The sequence below is a fragment of the Balaenoptera borealis genome (genome assembly GCF_965194805.1).
Source record: "Balaenoptera borealis genome assembly, chromosome: 11".
Lineage (NCBI taxonomy): Eukaryota > Metazoa > Chordata > Mammalia > Artiodactyla > Balaenopteridae > Balaenoptera > Balaenoptera borealis.
Window position 1 is genome coordinate 55,798,483 of NC_138868.1, and position 20,452 is coordinate 55,818,934.

General features: G+C 38.1%; 1 protein-coding gene across 2 annotated transcripts in view; it reads right to left on the minus strand.

Annotated features, from left to right (window-relative positions):
• The window catches only part of GDPD4 (glycerophosphodiester phosphodiesterase domain containing 4), a 279,828-nt gene that overhangs the window by 1,640 nt on the left and 257,736 nt on the right, over window positions 1-20,452 (minus strand). For both annotated transcript variants that reach the window (XR_014231772.1, XR_014231773.1), the window contains exons 14-16: window positions 13,310-13,383; window positions 12,481-12,532; window positions 585-1,304 (exon numbers count right to left, since the gene is read on the minus strand). The gene's annotated coding sequence lies outside the window, so the exon portion shown is untranslated. The remainder of the gene's footprint in view (window positions 1-584; window positions 1,305-12,480; window positions 12,533-13,309; window positions 13,384-20,452) is intronic.

A 20,452-nucleotide genomic window follows, 5' to 3' on the forward strand; every position in this document is an offset into this window, starting at 1 on the left:
ACAGGGAGTGCTATTCCTGTTCTCTCCAGATGCCTGTGCGGGAGGTGGAGGGGCTGGCTGGTGAAATGGAGGCCCCAAACCAGACAGCCCTGCTTTCTGGGATGACAACGCTGCCACCTGAGGCAGCCCTGCCCCACCAATGTTCACATGACTTCACAGTCAGCCCGGGATAAATCTGAGCCACAAGGAAGGTGCTGTGGTGTCTGCCCCTACACACCACCATATACAGGGGAATATGAGCCCTGGAGGAGTGCGAATACCTGATGGGCCCACAGTGGAACACAACTTGCTGCTTCTAACGCTGGGCTCCCAGACAGGTATTCTCAGCTCTAGTTTCCCTTCAAGCCCAAATGCCTTTGGGTGGACGTGGGATTATGCCTATCACCCCACTGGGGAATCAGCCAATGACAAGCTATTAGGAAGCACCCACTGCACACTGTACGACAGGATGTGCGTGTGGGATGAGATCTTTACCCCCGACTCGTGCCCATGCCACCTCTCCTTCTCTGACTCACTTTGGCACTCATCCCCTAGTCTTTGTCAGCCTGAGTGACCACAGAGGGTCTAAAGATTGCATCACTTACCTTCCGAGTTCCTGAGAGGTTGCCGTTATTTACATGCTGATGTTCACCACAGCCACTCCTTTAGTGGGGAATGTTATGAAGGTTAGGATGAGACAAATCCTGTGACACCCAGAGAGCAACCAGTTCCAGCTCCAAGACCAAAACTTTTTTCCCTTTGCTCATGCCCTTGAGATGAAGGCTAGACCAAAATGGTTTTCCTGAGAGCCTCCGGGATCTGCTGCACTCCTCTCTTGACCCCTCTCTACCATCAGGTCACCCTGGGGCACAGAGAGGAAGAAGAAGAAGGGGCAAGTTGTGGCTAATTCTTCTCTGAAGACAGCCCAAAGGAGGAGAAGGACATGCTGGATGTGGTGGAAACCATCATAAAAGAGGATTATTGGGAGGATTCAATAGTAGGGGTGCTTTTCAGGTTCTGTTTCAGGAGGAGGGTCCTCCACAGAGGGAACTGTTGGTTCATCTGCCTCCAAGGTAGGCAATGCACTTTGGAGGGTGGCCTCTCTGCTGGCCTCTGAGGTGGGTGCCTGGGTGGGTTCAAAGGCCGGCTCGGTGGGCACCGGCTGTCTAACAGCATCCTAGGGTGGTATCGTTGGTTTGGTGGTTTCCTCAACAGGCTCTGGTATGATGGCTTTAGAGCCTGAGTGTTCCCTTTCGCTCTTGGTTAAAGTCCAGGGCTTTCCGTAACTTTCAAAGCTTCGTCTCGGAGGCTTGCCCTTGGAGTTTCTGTGGTATAGAAAAGACAACAACACAGATTCCTCCAAAGTCACTTCTCGAATCTTTGCCAGTCATATGGTAAAATTCTAGTCATCTTTAAAATGTTAGCCCCTCACTTACCATCTCAGATACTTTCCCCCTAGCTCTCTCCCTATCCAGGCTTTGGGCAGACTTTTATTTGGTCCTCAATTCATCAAGGTGCTGGAGTTTAAGAGCCTATTGCATAAGGTTCTAACTCACCATGGAAGCCCTCAGAAGGCAGAGATTGACATTTGCTTAAAGTTCATGCATTTCACAACCACTGTTCCCGAAGCAGTTTGAATAGAAACATGAACACATCCTCCATTAGAATGGGAGCTTTTTAGGGACAGAGACTTTGTCTTGCTTGCCACCACATGTCCAGTGCTCAAGAGTGTCTGTCACACAATAATTGCTCAAAAAATTGTTTTTTTTTCTCTAATTGAATGATAGAAAAAATAGATGGAGACTTTTTCTAGTAATGGAGCTAGGAAACTGACTCTTATCAAAGACAAATTTAAAAATGGATAATATACAAAACCAAGAAAACATCTTAAAATTATCTAAGAATTACAATATACTGAGGAACTGTGGAGCAGGAATCTAGAAGAGGGTGAGAATCCAAAGAGGTAAGCCCTAAATTCAGTTATTTTTGCCCTGAGTGTAATTTCAATCTTGAAGAAACAGTTGCACACATGAGCTACATTTTTTTGTCAGCTTCACAGGAGGAAGCGGATTTTTATTGCACTTGAATTTGTAGGTCAATTCCATGACAACCAATATCTACCATATTAGGTTTGCAAATTCATGACTGTGTTATGTTGCTCCATTTATCTGGGTCTTTTTTCTCTCACTAAACTTTTGTAGTTTTCAGTGACCAGTCATCTATCTTCTTTGCAAGGGCTTGCAATATTTTCCTAAAATTCCTATTTATGTTTTTATGCTGTTGTAAATGATGCTATTTCAATTTTTAAAGTTTCCAGTTATTCATTGATAATATATAGACATACAGTTGATTTTCTGTATATTGACTTGTATCCTAAGGCATTGCTTAAGTCACCAGTTCTAGTAGGTTAGTAGGTTTGTCATTTGATTCTTCAGAATTTTTTAATGTAAATAATCATATATGCAAATCAGGAGTTTTATTTCTTCCTTTATGCCTGTTATCTATCTTACTAAACTGGCTAGGATCTCCAGTACAACACCAAATAGAAGTGGCAGATATCCTTGCCTTATTTCTGATCTTAGAGGGATTTTACTGTTTCACTATTAAAAATGATATTGGCTGGAGGTTTTTTGTAAATATCTTTCATCAGATTGAGGAAGTTTCTATTTCTAGCTTACTCAGAGCTTTGATCATAAATAGGTATTGAATTTTGTCAAATATGCTTTTTCTACTTTATTTTATTAATATGGTAGATTTGATTAATTTTCAAATGATATATTTATCTTGCATTGCTGGGATAAATCTCACTTGCTCCGGATGTTTTGTCCTTTTTATATACTGATGGATTCAATCTGCTAATATTTTGTTCAGGATTTTAATGTCTAAGTTCATGAATGATACTGATCTGTAAATTTAGTTCTTGTACTGTCTTTGTCAGACATTTTTTATAAGAGATTATTGCTGGCCTCAAAGAGTCAGCTAGGAAATGTTCCTTCCTCTGCTTTTTTTTTTTTGAGTTGGTATAAAATTGGTATTATTTCTTAAATATTTGATTAACCAGTGAAACTCATTGGGCCTGGACTTTTCTTTGTGGTGAAGTTTTTGACACAGATTTGAATCTGATGGATAGTGGGTTATTACAAATCTCTATTTCTTCTTCTCTCAGTTCTGATAACTTGTACATTTCCAGGAATTTGTCTACTTCATTTAAATTGTCAAATTTAATGGCCTAAAAATGTTTATAATTTTCATTTTTATTTATAGGATGTGGAGAGATAGTCCCTCTTTCATTAATCATTCATCATATTGGCACTCAATCTCTCTCATTCATTTTACTAAGAGTTTATCAATTTTATTAATCTTTCCTAAGAACTAACTTTTCATTTAAAAATTTTTCTCTATTGTTTTATCTTTTCTATTTCATTGCTCCTATCATTCTTATTTCCTTCCTTTTACTTGGAGAAAAATTTACTTATCTCTTTTAGATTGGTTTAATATTGATTAAGTTTCTACCTTAACAATCTTCTTTCTGACATTTAAAGTTACAAATTTCCCTCTAAGTTCTGCTTTAAGCTGTACCCCACAAATTTTGCTGCTGTATATGCATTATCCTTTACAATTATATTCTCCCATTTCCCTTGTGATTAATGCCTTGATCAATGAAATGTTTAGAAATACATTAATTTTCGGTAGAGGATTATCTAGATATTTTATTGTTTGCTTCTAATTTAATTTCTCTTGTGGTCACAGAACAAACTGTGATTTTGGTTTTTTTGAAATTTATCAATGACACAGTTTACATCTTATTTTTGGCATCCCTAACTAATTGTAATTTTAGTCATTTTTTTAATAATAGATTTTTATTGAAGTATAATTGCTTCACAATACTGTTACTTTCTGTTGTACAACAAAGTGAATCAGCCATATGCATACATATATCCCCATATCCCCTTTTTTTAAACATCTTTATTGGAGTATAATTGCTTTACAGTGGTGTTAGTTTCTGCTTTATAACAAAGTGAATCAGCTCTACATATACATATATCCCCATATCTCCTCCCTCTTGCGTCTTCCTCCCATCCTCCCTATCCCACCCCTCTAGGTGGTCACAAAGCGCCGAGCTGATCTCCCTGTCCTATGAAGCTGCTTCCCACTAGCTATCTATTTTACATTTGGTAGTGTATATATGTCCATGCTACTCTCTCACTTCGTCCCAGCTTAACCTTCCCCCTTCCCATGTCCTCAAGTCCATTCTCTATGTCTGCATCTTTATTTCTGTCCTGCCCTTAGGTTCTTCATAACCTTTTTTTTTTTTGGATTCCATATATATGTGTTAGCATTCGGTATTTGTTTTTCTCTTTCTGACTTACTTCACTCTGTATGACAGACTCTAGGTCCATCCACCTCACTACAAATAACTCATTTTCGTTTCTTTTTATGGCTGAGTAATATTCCATTGTATATATGTGCCACATCTTCTTTATCCATTCATCAGTCGATGGACACTTAGGATGCTTCCATGTCCTGCCTATTGTAAAAAGAGCTGCAATGAACATTGTGGTACATGACTCTTTTTGAATTATGGTTTTCTCAGGGTATATGCCCAGTAGTGAGATTGCTGGGTCATATGGTAGTTCTATTTTTAGTTTTTTAAGGAACCTCCATACTAGGGTTCTCCATAGTGGCTGTATCAATTTACATTCCCACCAACAGTACAAGAGGGTTCCCTTTTCTCCACACCCTCTCCAGCATTTATTGTTTGTAGATTTTTTGATGATGGCCATTCTGACTGGTGTGAGGTGATACCTCATTGTAGTTTTGATTTGCATTTCTCTAATCATTAGTGATGTTGAGCATCCTTTCATATGTTTGTTGGCAATCTGTATATCTTCTTTGGAGAAATGTCTATTTAGGTCTTCTGCCCAGTTTTGGATTGGGTTGTTTGTTTTTTGGATAAACATGAGCTGCTTGTAAATTTTGGAGATTAATCCTTTGTCAGTTGGTTCACTTGCAAATATTTTCTCCCATTCTGAGGGTTGCCTTTTCATCTTCTTTATGGTTTCCTTTGCTGTGCAAAAGCTTTTAAGTTTCATTAGGTCCCATATGTTTATTTTTGTTTTTATTTCCATTTCTCTAGGAGGTGGGTCAAAAAGGATCTTGCTGTGATGTATGTCATAGAGTGTTCTGCCTAAGTTTTCCTCTAAGAGTTTGACAGTGTCTGGCCTTACATTTAGGTCTTTAATCCATTTTGAGTTTATTTTTGTGTTTGGTGTTAGCGAGTGTTCTAATTTCATACTTTTACATGTAGCTATCTAGTTTTCCCAGCACCACTTATTGAAGAGGCTGTCTTTTCTCCATTGTATATTCTTGCCTCCTTTATCAAAGATAAGGTGACCATATTGGTGTGGGTTTATCTCTGGGCTTTCTATCCTGTTCCATTGATCTATATTTCTGTTTTTGTGCCAGTACCATATTGTCTTGATTACCGTAGCTTTGTTGTATAATCTGAAGTCCGGGAGCCTGGCTCCTCCAGCTCCGTTTTTCTTTTTCAAGATTGCTTTGGCTATTCAGGGTGTTTTGTGTTTCCATACAAATTGTGAAATTTTTTGATCTAGTTCTGTGAAAAATGCCATCGGTAGTTTGATAGGGATTGCACTGAATCAGTAGATTGCTTTGGGTAGTATAGTCATTTTCACAATGTCGATTCTTCCAATCCAAGAACATGGTATATCTCTCCATCTGTTTATATGATCTTTAATTTCTTTCATCAGTGTCTTATAGTTTTCTGCATACAGGTCTTTTGTCTCCTTAGGTAGGTTTGTTCCTAGGTATTTTATTCTTTTTGTTGCAATGGTAAATGGGAGTGTTTCCTTAATTTCTCCTTCAGATTTTTCATCATTAGTATATAGGAATGCAAGAGATTTTTGTGCATTAATTTTGTATCCTGCTACTTTACCAAAATCATTGATTAGCTCTAGTAATTTTCTGGTAGCATCTTTAGGATTCTCTATGTATAGGATCATGTCATCTGCAAACAGTGACAGCTTTACTTCTTCTTTTCTGATTTGGATTCCTTTTATTTCTTTTTCTTCTCTGATTGCTGTGGCTAAAACTTCCAAAACTATGTTGAATAACAGTGGTGAGAGTGGACAACCTTGTCTTGTTCCTGATCTTAGAGGAAATGCTTTCAGTTTTTCACCATGGAGAACGACGTTGGCTGTGGGTTTGTCATATATGGCCTTATTATGTTGAGGTAAGTTCCCTCTATGCCTACTTTCTGGAGGGTTTTTTATCATAAATGGGTGTTGAATTTTGTTGAAAGCTTTTTCTGCATCTATTGAGATGAACATATGGTTTTTCTCCTTCAATTTGTTAATATGGTTTATCACATTGATTGATTTGCGTATACTGAAGAATCCTTGCATTCCTGGGATAAACCCCACTTGATCATGGTGTATGATCCCTTTAATGTGCTGTTGGATTCTGTTTGCTAGTATTTTGTTGAGGATTTTCGCATCTATGTTCATCAATGATATTGGCCTGTAGTTTTCTTTCTTTGTGACATCTTTGTCTGGTTTTTCTATCAGGTTGATGGTGGCCTCGTAGAATGAGTTGGGGAGTGTTCTTCCCTCTGTTATATTTTGGAAGAGTTTGAGAAGGAGAGGTGTTAGCTCTTTTCTAAATGTTTGATAGAATTCGCCTGTGAAGCCATCTGGTCCTGGGCTTTTGTGTGCTGGAAGATTTTTAATCACAGTCTCAATTTCAGTGCTTGTGATTGGTCTGTTTATATTTTGTATTTCTTCCTGGTTCAGTCTCAAAAGGTTGTGCTTTTCTAAGAATTTGTCTGTTTCTTCCAGGTTGTCCATTTTATTTGCATAGAGTTGCTTGTAGTAATCTCTCATGATCCTTTGTATTTCTGCAGTGTCAGTTGTTACTTCTCCTTTTACACTTCTAATTCTATTGATTTGAGGCTTCTCCTTTTTTCTTGATGAGTCTGGCTAATGGTTTATCAATTTTGTTTATCTTCTCAAAGAACCAGCTTTTAGTTTTATTGATCTTTGCTATCGTTTCCTTCATTTCTTTTTCATTTATTTCTGATCTGATCTTTATGATTTCTTTCCTTCTGCTAACTTTGGGGTTTTTTTGTTCTTCTTTCTCTAATTGCTTTAGGTGTAAGGTTAGGTTGTTTATTTGAGATGTTTCTTGTTTCTTGAGGTAGGATTGTATTGATATAAACTTCCCTCTTAGAACTGCTTTTGCTGCATCCCATAGGTTTAGGGTCATCGTGTTTTCATTGTCATTTGTTTCTAGGTATTTTTTGATTTCCTCTTTCATTTCTTCACTGATCTCTTGGTTATTTAGTAGTGTATTGTTTAGCCTCCATGTGTTTGTATTTTTTACAGATCTTTTCCTGTAATTGATATCTAGTCTCACAGCGTTGTGGTCGGAAAAGATACTTGATACGATTTCAGTTTTCTTAAATTTACCAAGGCTTGATTTGTGACCCAAGATATGATCTATCCTGTAGAATGTTCCATGAGCACTTGAGAAAAATGTGTATTCTGTTGTTTTTGGGTGGAATGTCCTATAAATATCAATTAAGTCCATCTTGTTTAATGTATCATTTAAAGCTTGTGTTTCCTTATTTATTTCCATTTTCGATGATCTGTCCATTGGTGAAAGTGGGGTGTTAAAGTCCCCTACTGTGACTGTGTTACTGTTGATTTCCCCCTTTATGGCTGTCAGCATTTGCCTTATGTATTGAGGTGCTCCTATGTTGGGTGCATAAATATTTACAATTGTTATATCTTCTTCTTGGATTGAGCCCTTGATCATTTTGTAGTGTCCTTCTTTGTCTCTTAATTTTAGTCATTTTTATCACTTTGGTTTTTAGTCTTCATACTTGCTTTATAAGTGACCCATCTACTACCTTCATTATATATATACATTTTCCAGTGAGATTTTTACTTTTGTACACTTACTTATTATCAATTAGCGCCATTCCTTTTTAGCTAAAAGAACTCCCTTTAACATTTCTTGTAGAACTGGTTTAGTGGTGATGAACTCCTCTAGCTTTTGTTTACCTGGGAAACTCTTGATCTCTCCTTCAATTCTGAATGGCAGCCTTGCTGGGTAGAGAATTCTTGGTTGGAAGTTTTTTCCTGTCAACACTTTCAATATATCATGCCTATCCCTTCTGGCCTGTAAAGATTTTGCTAAAAAAATCTACTGATAGCCTTATGGGGTTTCCCTTATATGTAACAAGCTGATTTTTGCTTGCTCCTTTCAGGATTCTCTCTTTATCTTTACCTTTACCATTTTAATTGTAATGTGTCTTGGTATGTGTCTTTTTGGGTTCATCTTATTTGGAACTCTGGGCTTCCTGGATCTGGAGGTCTGTTGTCTTCCCCAGATTAGGAAAGTGTTCATCCACTTTTTCTTCATTTAATTTTTCTGGCCCTTTCTCTCTCTCTTCTCCTTCTGGAGGCCCTATAATGTGAATGCCATTACACTTGATGCTGTCCCAAATGTCCCATAATGTATCTTCCCTTTGTAAACTTCTTTTTTCATTTTGCTGCTCTGTCTTGGTGAGTTCCATTGTTTTGTCTTCCAGCTCACTGATTTATTCTTCTACCTCATCCAGTTTGCTGTTGAACCCTTCTAATGTATTTTTCAGTTCAGTTATAACTACTGTTTGGTACTTTCTTATACTTTCTATCTTTCTGTTGAAGTTTGCACCATGTTCATCCATTTTTTTGCCTGAGATGGGTGATCGTATTTATGACCATTAATTTTAACTCTTTATCAGGTAGATTGATCATCTCTGCTTCATTTAGTTCTTTTTCTGAGGTTTTGTCTTGTTTTGATTGGAATATATTTCTCTGTATCCTCATTTTGCCTAATTCTCTGTTTGTGTCTATATATTAGGTAACTCAGCAATCTCGTCCAGATGTTTTATAGCTTGTCATGTGGTCCATTTTGGCAAATATCCCATGTACATTTTAAAATGTATATTCTGCCATTGTTGAGTATAACATTTTCTGTCAGTTAGGTCAAGTTGGCTGAAAGTATTCAGACTTCTATATCCTTTCTGATTTTATTTTTTGTGTGTTTAGTTGTTCTTTCAGGTAATGAGAGAGGAATATTAAAATCTCCAAGTATGATTTTTCTCATTTTTTTAATGTATTTTGAAGCTCTGCTATTAAGTACATACTTTATAGTGCCTTCCTGATATATTGATCATTTTATCATCATGAAATCTTTGTTTCTAGTAATGCTCCATGTTTTGAAGTTTTTCAGATATTATTTCTTATGCTTATTGTTTGCATGGCATATTATTTTCCATCCTTTCAGTTTTAATCTACCTGTGTTTTTGTATTTTAAGTACTTCTTTTGTAGACAGCATATGGTTGTGTCCTGCTTTCTTCTATCCAGTCTGACAATCTCTACTCCTGTTTTGAGAATTTCATTCATTTATGTTTAATGTAATTAATAAAATAGTTGAATTTATGACTACCATGTTTCAACTTGTTTTCTATCTGTTTTGTGTAGTATTTTGCTTCCTTTATTCTTTTTTTTTCCTGAATCCATCTCCTACAAGAGAGATTCTCCTGCTGGCTTTGAAGAAGTAAGATGTCATGCTGTGAGAGAACCATACAGCTAGGACCTGAAAGTAGTCTCTAGGATCTTAGAGCAAAACTCTTCCACGAGTGATTAAGAAAACATGGACAGCTCCATTCTTGCAATTGTAAGGAACTAAATTTTGCCAACAACCAGTGAGCTTGGAAGAGGCCTCTAAGTCTCAGATGAGATTGTAGTCCAGGCCAACACCTTGATGTTAGCCTGGTGAGACTCTATGCAGAGGACCTAGCAAAACCATGTCTGGACCCCTGGCCCACAGAAACTGTAAGCTGATAAATTTGCATTGTTTTGAGCTGCAGGGTTTGTGGTAATTTGTTACACAGCAATTAAAAACTAACCATATGGTAATAGAATATATCCAAAATGAAGCACAAAATTAAATAGGCTAAAAATAAACAGTCTTGGTAACCCATGGGATAATATGAAACCACGTAACATCTATGTAACTGGAATCCCAGAAAGAGACTAGTGGCAGAAAAATATTTGAAAAATACAGACTGAAAATTTATACTCTTACTGATCCAAGAAGTTTAGCAAACCCTAAGCAGATAGACACACTCATATACACTAAGGTAAACCATAATCAAATTACTGAGAACCAGTGATAAAAGGAACAATCTTAAAGAGCAGCCAGAGAAAAAGGACATATTACAAGTAGAGGAACAATGATAAAAAAAATGGAAGACTTTTTTGGAAGCCTTTTCATAAGAAACTACAAGAAACAGAAGACAAATAATCAACTTCTTTAAAGGGCTGAAAAATACATCCTAAAGCTAGAGAGGTGGCAGCAGCAGTACATGCCCATCCCAGAGGTGGTGGTGGTGCAAGATGTGACACTATGCTTAGTGTTGGAGGCTATATTCTCCCAACCTGACTGGATCTGGGCTGTGGTTCTTGCTTCTTTCCAGTCTTCCTTGTTCCTTCCCTGATTCTAAACTTGGTCCTTCACATTCTAAGTGTCTCTTGGAGGTACTCAACAGTCTTTCTATAAATTTATGTAGATCAGGCAAAACTGGTTTTTGTAAATGGGCAACTGAAAACTCTTAAAAACAGGAAAAATTCTTATTTTTTACTCACCTTATTTTCTTCTCATTTCAACCTGGTGGAAAGTTGGGGTCAAATAAACTGTGTACTTTTCTAAGGCATTATAGCCACTTCCTTCATTCAGATTTAAACAGTTCTTTAAACTGTCCTTCAAAACTTCTCTCCCATCCATGCTTTCCTCACTATTTCCATACTCTTTTTATTTCTTGGCTAGGTTACTGTTATGGGCTGAATTGTGTACCACACAAATTCATATGTTGAAGTCCTAACAACCAGCACTTCAATATGTGACTAATTTAGGAGATAAGACCTTTAAAGACATGATTTAAATGAGGCCATTAGGGTGAGTTCTGATCCAGTCTGAGCAGAGAAGAGAAAATTTGGAGACACAGAGGACACTGGGGGTTTCTGTGTGCACAGAAGAAAGGCTGTGTGAAGGCACAGCAAGAAAGTGGCTATCAACAAGCCAAGGCCTCAGAAGAAACCAAACCTGCTGACACATTGATCTTGCACCTCTAGCCTCCAGAACTGTGAGAAAATCAATTTCTGTTGTTTAAGCCACCCAGTCTGTGGTATTTTGTTACGGCAGCCCTAGTTTGCTAATATAACTACTAAAAATCATAAGGTGGCTGGAACACAGTCTTCAGTCTTCTTAACAGCCAGCAGAGTGATCTTTTTAAAATACAAATAACTCAGTTACTGGAAATCTCTCTAAACCTTAAGAAATTTGGGTCAGCTTGGTTAAAGAGTTCAGGTTTACAGTAGGAAAGACCATTGCTCTTCAAATTTCTGAACTTATTTTTTCATGGTTCCTGTGGATCCATTCCTGCAGCTCTAAGTAATGCATGTGTTCAACCCTCCACCAGCTGGTATAGAACGTCTCATGATCTTCACCACTGTACACAACAAAACTTCATGATTTTGTGATCATACCAACTTAAGGCTCCAAGAGCTATGGGAGGAAACTGTATCTTGTACTGTACAGTCCTCTGCCTCCTAACTGGTTTTCCCTTTGACATGCACTGGCTTCCCAAACCAGTAACTCACTGTGTGATTATCCCCACAACCTCCTGAATAATAAACTCTAGCTTCCCTTCCCTTACTGGACCTATCTCACTTACTTAGCCCTGAGTTATTCTGCCGAATAATAAGTTATTCTGCTATTCTATCCCTTTATACAGAAGTCTAACCATATTGCTCCCTTGTTTGAAACTCATTTGCCATTTCCTGATTGCTTATATGCAGAGCCTAGACTCTAGTCCAGCATTCCAGGATCTCTGCAATTTTCTCCTTCCACCTTCCAACATACATCACCCACAACTGAAGCCACATAAATCACATTCAGCCTTGACAAGCATGGCAGCTTCTCTGTCCTGGACCTAGGTGCCTGGCCCAAAGATGTCAACTGCTATACTTTTGCTTGCTTCCTCACTGCTCTCTGTGGGCCAGAACCTCTGTTCTCTTGGGCCACTCTCCATAGACTGCTTTCAGGTACTTCAGTCTCAGAGTGCCTAGCACAAAGTGGGTACTCAATAACTGTGATGAATGAATATATGAACAAGTGAGGTAATAAACACCCATGTTCAAAATCTTCCAAGGAGTCTCACTGCTTAGAGGATAAAGTCCACAATGAATCCTGTTGTCAAGGGCCCCCAGAATCTGTGCCCAGGCTACTTTTCCCAACTTCTCACTGGTTCCCATCCCCTGATTTTAGACTCCTTCAACTCTTGTCAGAAACATTAAAGGCAGGCCCTCTATCCTGGAGGCAACGGGTAGGGATGAAGAGATGGGAGTGGGCTAGGCCTCTGACTTTACCTGTGTAACTGGTGATCCTTTGAAGATTTTTTCACTTTGGCTCTCTCTCCACCTGGAAGGAAGCAGACCATCCATGAGCCTCACAGACCTCTTCCAAAAATGACAATAATTCAGGCAGTGGTCAGAAAAGAACATTATCCATTCAAATTCTACCTTAAGCAGAGGGTTTGTAGTTTCCCCCTTTAAAGGAGAACTCAGATGAGGAAATGATGGGCATGATGAGGTCTAAACAACCATGGTCTCTTCTAGCTAAAATTCTTCTACCAGATGTCCCCTCTCCCACCCTGAACCTTGCAATCTTGAAGCATTTTCCCTCAAGAATTCTCAAATGTCATTTTCTTGAACAGATAAAAAGATTATGGTCTGGAAAGGGGCAGTGATTTTCTCAGGGTCACCCAGAAGCTAAGGGAAAAGCCAGGACTAAAACCCAGGCTCCCCAGTTTGTGAACTTGCTCTTTACACAGCACCCCGCTATGTCCCCTGTTGTGGAACGTGGGAAGATTTGGAGGCACTTGTTCTGAACAACCTTCAACCCCTGTCCTCTCCCAACTGATCCACACTGAATCTGTAGAAACAGGCTTTGATTGAGCTTTAGTGAGAGTCTTTATCCTTAGAATATGGTCTCGTATTGAGGAGGTAGAAGGGGTGTGAGGAGCTGCAGGGAGCATGAAAAGAAATAGGAAGTTCGGATGATAAAATCCTATATCCCTGAGAATGCACCATATGGGATTATGGGACAAATGTAACTGTTTTTTCCTCAAACTTCCATAAAACCATTTACATTTTTATTTTGGGAAAAAATCATTTACATTTACAAATATATGCTTACCAATGAAAATAAAATATGAAAACTGCAGAAAGAATATCCATGAGAATCCACATGAACATATAGAAATTTGGTGTCTGCAAAACAGAAAACACAGTTATAGGACTTTATAGCTGGAAGGGATTTTAGATCATGTGGGTCAAGTCCCTTGTTAGACTGCCATGGATGGAGCAGTGGCAGACTAGGCAGAGGAATGTTGATTGATGGGGTTGGTCTCAAACACAGAGAGTACCTGCTACTATCCTAACAATCCCCCCTTACATGTGTCGAGGGCTCTACAAGGGATAAAACACTTCACACACTTCATCTCCCTGGACCCTCAAGACACAGGTCTGAGGGAGTCCCAGAGATGTCACATAGCAAATCTATTCTGGACCCGGGACTACAGCTCAAGTTTCTTGACTTCCAGTGCTCTATGTTTTCATGGCATGGCTTCCCAAACCTGGCTGTGCATCCAAATCTACCCAAACAGCTTTTAGTAATACAGGTTCCTGGGCCTCACTACAGACTCAGGAATTAGAATTTCTGCATTTTTAACAAGCTCCTCAGGAACAAGCAACCAGTCTGTGAACGAGCATTTATGACTCATTCTCCTAAATCACCATGCTTCAAATAAGGATGTTGAAATTATAATTCTTAATGAACATGCCCACTTCTCTAGGCTCCTTACCTGAATCACGCATTTCACAGAGCTCCATCTTCTAAGTTCTATCGTGTACGTTTTTTAATTGCCTGGTTTGACCCTCCCTTTCTACCTTCATTATTCCACCTCCAATACTACTTGATGGTACTGGGTCTGGCATTTTTATTCTTTCTTATGCCATTTCCATCCTATCCCAAGGTCTTTCCTTGGACTGATTAATAATGATAATAATAATAATAACAACAACATGAATGATCATGATAATAATGAGAACAACAACTAACATTAATAAGTATTTTTAGGAGCTAAGCAAGTGTTTTAAGCACATTAAGGGTATTTTCACAGCTAATCCTCACAACAGCTCTAGTAGGCATGTACAATAGAAGGTTTTAACCAACTTCCACTAAGCTGAGGCTCCTAATTCCCTCTGGGAAACTGACTGACTGATGCCTTGGCCTGCTCCAGGATGCCCACCATGTGAGCTGTACAGTCACCAAGAATCAGTTGTTCTTACTGTCCATATGGCTTAGAACAGCTGTACTTGTTATAATTGTGCAGTGTAATTAATGTTACTTAAATCTGTACAATCTGAGTTTTAAAGGTATGGCATTTTCAAGGAAACTAAGTCAATGCTTCGAAAAACTTGATGATGACAGAATAGGTCATTAAAAAATAAGCTGCAGTTTAATTTGGTGTGAGTAACACACTAAGATCCTGGGGGTGGGAGGATTATAAAAATCTGCATGGATTCCTCATTCTCCAAATGACTTTAAGTTCTTGTTGTGCATTAAGAAAACAAAACTTAGAAATCATAGCTGGTGTATTGGGAAGTATACATAAGCAACGGAATACAAAATTCAACCAGCTGAAATACTCTCAAAGGAAAGACCTTGAGGCTATGTCAAATGGTGAATTACCTAGTTTCATTTTTTTTTACATGTAGGTGTCCAGTTTTCCCAGCACCATTTATTGAAGAGACTGTCTTTTCTCCATTATATAGTCTTGCCTCCTTTGTCGTAGATTAATTGACCATAGGTGTGTGGGTTTATTTCTGGGCTTTCTATCCTGTTCCATTGATCTATATTTCTGTTTTTGTGCCAGTACCATACTGTTTTGATGACTGTAGCTTTGTAGTATAGTCTGAAGCCAGGGAGCCTGATTCCTCCAGCTCCGTTTTTCTTTCTCAAGATGCTTTGGCTATTTAGGGTCTCTTGTGTCTCCATAAAAATTTTAAGATTTTTTTTGATCTAGTTCTGTGGAAAATGCCATTGGTAATTTGATAGGGATTGCATTGAAACTGTAGATTGCCTTGGGTAGTATAGTCATTTTAGCCATATTGATTCATCCAAACTGAGAACATGGTATATCTTTCCATCTGTTTGTGAGGTCTCTGATTTCTTTCATCAGCATCTTATAGTTTTCAGAGTACAGATCTTTTGTCTCCTCAGGTAGGTTTATTCCTAGGTATTTTATTCTGTTTGATGCAATGGTAAATAGGATTGTTTCTTGAATTTCTCTTTCAGATCTTTTGCTGTTAGTGTATAGAAATGTAAGAGATTTCTGTGATTTAACTTTGTAACCTGCAACTTTACCAAATTCATTGATGAGCTCTAATAGTTTTCTGGTAGCATCTTTAGGATTTTCTATGTGTAGTAACATGTCATCTTCAAACAGTGACAGTTTTACTTCTTCTTTTCCAATTTGGATTCCTTTTATTTCTTTTTCTTCCCTGATTGTCATGGCTAAAACTTCTAAAACTATGTTTAACAATAGTGGTGAGAGTGGGCAACCTTGTCTTGTTCCTGATCTTAGAGGAAATGATTTCAGCTCTTCAACACTGAGTATGATGTTAGCTGTAGGTTTGTCATATATAGGCTTTATTATGTTGAGGTATGTTCCCCTCTCTGCCCACTTTCTGGAGAGTTTTTATCACAAATGGGTGTTGAATTTTGTCAACAGCTTTTTCTGCATCTACTGAGATGACCATATGGTTTTTATTCTTCAATTTGTTGATATGGTGTATCTCGCTGACTGATTTGCGGATATTGAAAAATCCTTGCATCCTTTTGATAAATCCCACTTGATCATGGTGTATGATCCTTTTAATGTGTTGTTGGATTTGGTTTGCTAGTATTTTGTTGAGGATTTTTGCGTCTATGTTCATCAGTGATAGTGGCGTGTAATTTTCTTTTTTTGTATCTTTACCTGGTTTTGGTATCAGGGTGATGGTGGCCTCATAGAATGAGTTTGGGAGTGTTCCCCCCTCTGCAACTTTTTGGAAGAGTTTGAGAAGGGTAGGTGTTAGCTCTTCTCTAAATGTTTGATAGAATTCGCCTGTGAAGCCACCCGGTCCTGGACTTTTGTTTGTTGGAAGATTTTTTAATGACAGTTTCAATTTCAGTGCTTGTGATTGGTCTGCTCATATTTTCTATTTCTTCCTGGTTCAGTCTGGGGAGATTTTACCTTTCTAAGAATTTGTCCATTTCTTCTAGGTTGTCCAATTTATTGTCATACAGTTGCCTGTAGTAGTCTCTTATGATCCTTTGTATTTCTGTGGTGTCCATTTTAACTTCTCCTCTTTATTTCTAATTTTATTGATTTGAGCCCTCTCCCTTTTTTCTTGATGAGTCTGGCTGAAGGTTTATCAATTTTGTTTACTTTTTCAAAAAAAAAAAACAGGTTTTAGTTTCACTGATCATTTCTATTGTTTTCTTCATCTCTATTTCATTTGTTTGTGCTCTGATCTTTATGATTTCTTTCCTTCTGCTAACTTTGGGTTTTGTTTGTTCTTTCTCTGTTTGCTTTAGGTGTAAGTTTAGGTTGTTTATTTGTCATTTTTCTTGTTTCCTGATGTAAGATTGTATTGCTATGAACTTCTCTCTTAGAACTGCTTTTGCTGTGTCCCATTGGTTTTGGATCATTGTGCTTTCATTTTCATTTGTCTTTAGGTATTTTTTGATTTCCTCTTTGATTTCTTCAGTGATCCATTGGTTGTTTAGTAGCATATTGCTTAGCCTCCACGTGTTTGTTTTTTTACAGATTTTTTTCTTGTAGTTGATTTCTAATCTCATAGCATGTGGTCAGAAAAGATGCTTGATATAATTTCAATTTTCTTAAATTTACCAAGGCTCACTTTGTGGCCCAGCATGTGCTCAATCCTGGAGAATGTTCCATATGCACTTGAGAAGAATGTGTATTCTGCTGCTTTGGGATGGAATGCTCTATATATATCAGTTAAGTCCATCTGGTCTAATGTGTGACTTAAGGCCTGTGTTTCCTTATTAATTTTCTGTCTGAATGATCAGTCCATTGATGAAAGTGGGGTGTTAAAGTCCCCCACTATTATTGTGTCACTGTCAGTTTCTCCCTTTATGGTTGTTAGTATTTGCCTTATATATTGAGGTGCTGTTATGTTGGGTGCATATACATTTACAGTTGTTATATCATCTTCTTGGATTGTTGCCTTATTATGTAGTGTCCTTCTTTGTCCCTTGTAAGAGTCTTTATTTTAAAGTCTATTTTGTCTGATATGCGTATTGCTAGTCCAGTTTTCTTTTGATTTCCATTTGCATGGAATACCTTTTTCCATCCCCTCACTTTCAGTCTGTATGTGTCCCTAGGTCAACATATATACGGGTCCTGTTTCTGTATCCATTCGGCCAGTCTATGTCTTTTGGTTGGAGCATTTAATCCATATATGTTTAAGGTAATTATCAATATGTATGTTCTTGCTGCCATTTTGTTAATTGTTTCAGATTTGTTTTTGTAGGTTTTCTTCCCTTCCTCCTTTTTTCTCTTCTCTTGTGATTTGATGACCAATTTTAGTGTTGTGTTTGGATTCTTTTTTCTTTTTGTGTGTGTATCTATTGTAGATTTTTGGTTTGCAGTAACCATGGAGTTTTGATATAGCTTTATATATACACAAGATTGTTTTAAGTTGCCGGTCTTTTAATTTCAAATGCATTTCCAATATCCTGCATTTGTGCTCTCCTCTTCTCACAATTGCTGGTTTTGGTATCATATTTCTGTGCAGATGATTTCCTACCTTTACTGGTGAGCTTTTCCATTAGTAATTTTCCTGTTTCTATTTGTGGCTTTTCTTTTTCTGCTTAGAGAAGTTCCTTTAGCATTTGTTGCAAAGTTGGTCTGCTGGTGTTGAATTCTCTTAGTTTTTGTTTGTCTGTAAAGCTTCTGATTTCTCCATCGAATCTGAGTTAGATCGTTACTGGGCAGAGTGTTCTCCCTACGTTTTCCTCTAACAGTTTTATAGTATCCAGCCTTACATTTATGTCTTTAATCCATTTTGAGTTTATTTTTCTGTTATATTGTTTATAAAAATGATCACATTATTCCTTTCAAAATGCAGGCCTGTATCAAATGTGACTTTGCTGTTCCTTTCCTTCAAGAGGTAAAGCCTGCTTCTCCCCTGCCCCACCTTGAATCTGGACTTGACCATGTGATTATCTTTGGCCAATGGAACATTAGAAAACATCACACTGGGAGATGCTTGAAAAGGCATGTGCATTGGGGCTTGTCCTCTCTTGCTGCTGGGAACCCAATGCCACCAGGTGAACATACACAAGCTGGCTTCCTTGAGGATGAATGATCAAATGAAGAGAGACCACAGTCATCCCAGATAAGACCTTAGACATATGGATAAGGCCACCCTAGACCACCAAACTGGTCCAGCCAAACTGGCTTAGACCAGAGAAACAACTCAGCCATCATACAGAATGTGACAAACAAATATTTGTTAATTTTAAGTCACTAAATATTAGGTAGTTATTTTAAACATAGTAAAGTGCTAATAGACTGTGTATAATTTATTTCACAATTTCCTGTTTTAACTTTTCCAATTAACAGACCACTAAGCAGACCCAATTGTGTTGGATAAAATTGTTTCTATTGTACTATTTTTATCTCCAATTTACAAATAAACAAACTGAGGCCCAGACAGGTTAACTAACATTTCCAAGTTCACACAATAAGTGGTAGAGCCAAGATTTGAATCTCCGTATTCTAACCCAGAGTGTGGGCTGCTTAGGAAAGCCCTTGGGATACTGGCCCCACCTCCCTGACCAAAGTGACCTTGGGCGCTTTAAACTTCCTTCTTACATCCTTTTACACTCTTTGAATTTTGAATCACATGAATTTATTATCAATTTAAATATTATCAATTCAAGTATTAAACTGAAAAGTTTTCCTTAATAAAGTTTTATTTAATATGTCCAAAGAGACAATTTTGAGACATTACTGATTTGGGGGATAGGATTATGGAGGGTGGATTGCTTTCTAATTTATAGTTTTTGTAATGATTGAATTTTATATAATGAACAAGTTTACTTTTCAATTTTAAAAAACAAAAACGTCAGAAAATTATATAGTACATACATGAAGTGGAATAGTATGGGGACAGACAAGTGGAGAGGCTTCACATATGCCAAGGTTTCCTTGAGGGTCATCTGCAGAAAGCTGCCCAAGCCACCAAGAAAGAAGGGGTAAGCAATTTTACACTGCCACCAGAGGGCCTCAGTGCAGTACTGGCCCTATGAGATGGTGCCCTTGGCCCTGATCGCCTTTTACCTGTTTCTGACCCTGAGCAAGTCAGAAACAAGGGCCAGTGAGGCTGGAGGTATGGAGAAGGCAACCTGAAATATTTAGCCTTCTCATGTAGGTTTCTCTGCTTAAAGCTTTAACTGTCAAGGCAGTTTAGAGTCTGGGTTATTATTCTGGACTAGAAACTTTGATCATGAATTGAGGCTTTTTGGTGACAAAACGGTACTTTAAAAAATTATGTAAGAGTGACTAGAAAAGTTATGGGATCTGAGTGAGACTTCATCCAGGGGCAGGGAAAAACATAGCTCACAGAGCTGGTTAAAAAGTCAGTAAAGAGAAATTAAGCTGTTTTCTGCAGGCTGTAGGCTATTGTGTCCAACTTGGTCATCCTACTCTACACTGATAAGAAAAATGGGCTCTGAAGTAGTTAACTGGCTAGCTGGGGTTCCCGTCACAGACAATAAGTGAAGGGATTTAGCTGGAAGTGTAACCCAGGTCTTCAGGTTCCCAAGCCTCTGGCCGTAAGCAGTAGCAGAACAGAAGGGGAAATCAAGCTCGGTGGCTGGACACTCACTCTCCTTTTCAAAAGCATTTTGCTCAGGACACAGTTTTCACTTTGAAATCAAATACACTGGTTTTCTCCCCACACCCCATGCCACTGTCATTGTTGCTGTGCCTACAGGAAGGTGGGGCTGCAGTAACAAAACTCTGGAGTCAGACCTCATTTTGAATCTTGTATCATGTGAAGCTTCAAACTTCAGATCCCCCATGGGGATACTCCTAGTGGCTAACTCAGAGGGTTAAATTACATAACGCATGAAAGGCACAGTGTGAGGATTCAATAAACAGCAATTATTATAGCAATATTAATTTCTGTGAAAAATCACAGAAAGATCTGGGTGAGAGAAGGTGGAGTACCATCTCCAATGTCACATAAATCTCTGCTC